Source organism: Fragaria vesca, linkage group LG2 (assembly GCF_000184155.1).
Source record: "Fragaria vesca subsp. vesca linkage group LG2, FraVesHawaii_1.0, whole genome shotgun sequence".
Classification (NCBI taxonomy): domain Eukaryota; kingdom Viridiplantae; phylum Streptophyta; class Magnoliopsida; order Rosales; family Rosaceae; genus Fragaria; species Fragaria vesca.
This window is the reverse complement of record NC_020492.1, coordinates 4,151,293-4,153,720: the sequence shown is the minus strand read 5'-3', so window position 1 is coordinate 4,153,720 and position 2,428 is coordinate 4,151,293.

The following is a 2,428-nucleotide window of genomic DNA, read 5'->3' as shown; positions in this document are numbered from 1 at the left end:
TAGTCTCATATTGCTCTCCTTGCAACTGATATGCCAATTTGACGTTTTCGATCTTTTGTATGTTCGTTTTTGTCTGTATATAGATATGTGAAATAAAGAACCAAAATGTTGCTGCAAAGGTTTTGAATATTTATAGTCTTTTAGAAAACTATTGTCTATTTTGGTCATTGTCCAAAATTAATGTGTTTTGAAACTCACGTTACCAAACACCAATAATCAGCTTTTTTTTAACTACACCAGTTATGAAATATTGTTACCAAACATTTAATAGATTAATTTGACAGCTGATTATTCTCACAGCTGAGTTTTCTCACCACAGTGATTTCTCACCGCAATACCAAACTGGCCCTCAGTGCATTCCATCTGGCTTATGAACTCGCATTTGGATCGAAGATCGTCTCCTTCAATCTTCTTTAGCTTGGGAAATTCGCTAAAGGAGAAAATCTTTCCTTTCCATGGATTTTCACTCAACTCCGAAATCAATAACCCTATTGAGATAGAAGCAGCCTCCTTAAAATCCCATGCAGCAGTCTTGCTCGGTCTCATGTCACAGACTGCAACACAATTCTTGAGCTTGCCTTGGGTTGCAAACTCTTGCACTAGTCCCATCCACTCGAGCTTTGCGACTTCATCACCACAAGGTTCACGTCCTTTTACCTTTTCCTTCTTAAATAAGGGAGCCACTATTTGGTGAGGGAGCTTATTAGACCCGTTGCCGATGCTCAAATTCCCAAACATGTCGACCATATTGCCCTTCGGTGAAAACAACTCCATTAGCTTCATACAATGATGAAACAGAACAACGATGCCTTCTTCTTCTTTTGACCCAGTACTGAATATCTTGCTATATGTTTCCAGGGCAATCAATGTGTTATCGGTTTTACTTGATGGCTTCTTCACCATACCTATGGCCTCGCGCAATGGTATCAGTACTTGGTCCCCCAAACGATTACGAACCCTGTAAGTGTAATAAGGCTCTTCAACATATTTGTACTCTATATGATTGTTACGTGGGAACATCTTCTTTGCAATGCTTTCACAGATAAGGGTTTCCTAGTCGTGAGGGGAATCAATAGAAGGACAAAATTTGGAAGCAAAACTTATCGATTTAATTTCACCTGATGCCAAGTAGCTCATATCCGATTTCAACACCTCTGCAAACAAGTCTGATACCCGATCATGCAAGATCGATAATCAGGGTTGTTTTGGTACCTCTCAATTGCAATTCTAGCCTTTGAAATGTCATCATCAGCTTTCGTCTTCTTTTGATCATGATCGTAGTTTGATGAAATGGATTCCTCCAAAACTCTCTTGAGAATTTCCAACAGATCTGGAACCACCCTAAAGCCCCGAGGACCATGACATTGAGAGCTAGGGTTTTTGGGTGGTTTTTGTGGACCCACAAGAGGGATTGGTAGAAGGCTTCTTTGTTAGGGTTCTCCATCATTCTAACACAAGCTATTGTCTTTAGACTGGTGAGAGAGTCAAGCTTCCAGGTTTCTTCTTCATAGTCGGCCAGATATTTTGGCCTGTCCCATGTACAACAACATTGTATCTTGGGAGATGTGCCGCTGCGTGCGACGGCCTTGAAAAAAAATTCAAGGAGAGGGTTTAACGGTGGGAGTGAAGACTTGAGATCTTTAATAAGTACTGGACGGTCTTCATAGGTTGTGATAGGAGTGGTGGGTTTAGGTTTTTTGGGGTGGTGGATTTCTGGTGGACCTAATATAATGCAGGTGCCATGATCGAGGTTGTGAGAAATGTGGCTTGTTTGGTTTTCTTCAAAGGTAGGATTAGGAAGCAGGTTGGATGGGAATGAGAGACATTTTTTTTGGTCGAGAATATAGGATACAATTTCGTGGCTTTCAAGAATATAATTAAAGGGTTTTTTACACCAACAGTGTCTGAACACTTGGGTGACTGACAATATGGTACCCGAACTTACAAAGTTATCAAAATGGTACCCAAACTCGATTTTTAGTATCTGCGTAATACCTGTGGTTAATCTCCGTCAACGGACTTGTTAAATGAGGCAAAAAGACTTATTTGTCCTCCATTCTCTCTGTCGTCGATCTACCTTATAGAGTTCTAGGTGCTGGACTCTCAGTGCCGGTATGATTTGAGATGGGGAAAGATAATATTTCAGATGGAGAAAGAGAGGTAGAACTAGAGAGTTTTTTTGTGAATATTATTTTAATTTTCAATATATTCATTTTAGGGTATGTCAGAGTCAAAAGTCTTTTTTACCCTCATTATTTTAACACACATATGTCACCTATGGTCAATGTTAACGTTGACGTGACGAAAAATCGGCCGTGGGTACTATGTAGATACTAAAAATTGAGTTTGGGTACCATTTTGATAACTTTATAAGTTCGGGTACCATATTGTCAGTCACCCAAGTGTTCACACATTGTTGGTGTCAAAA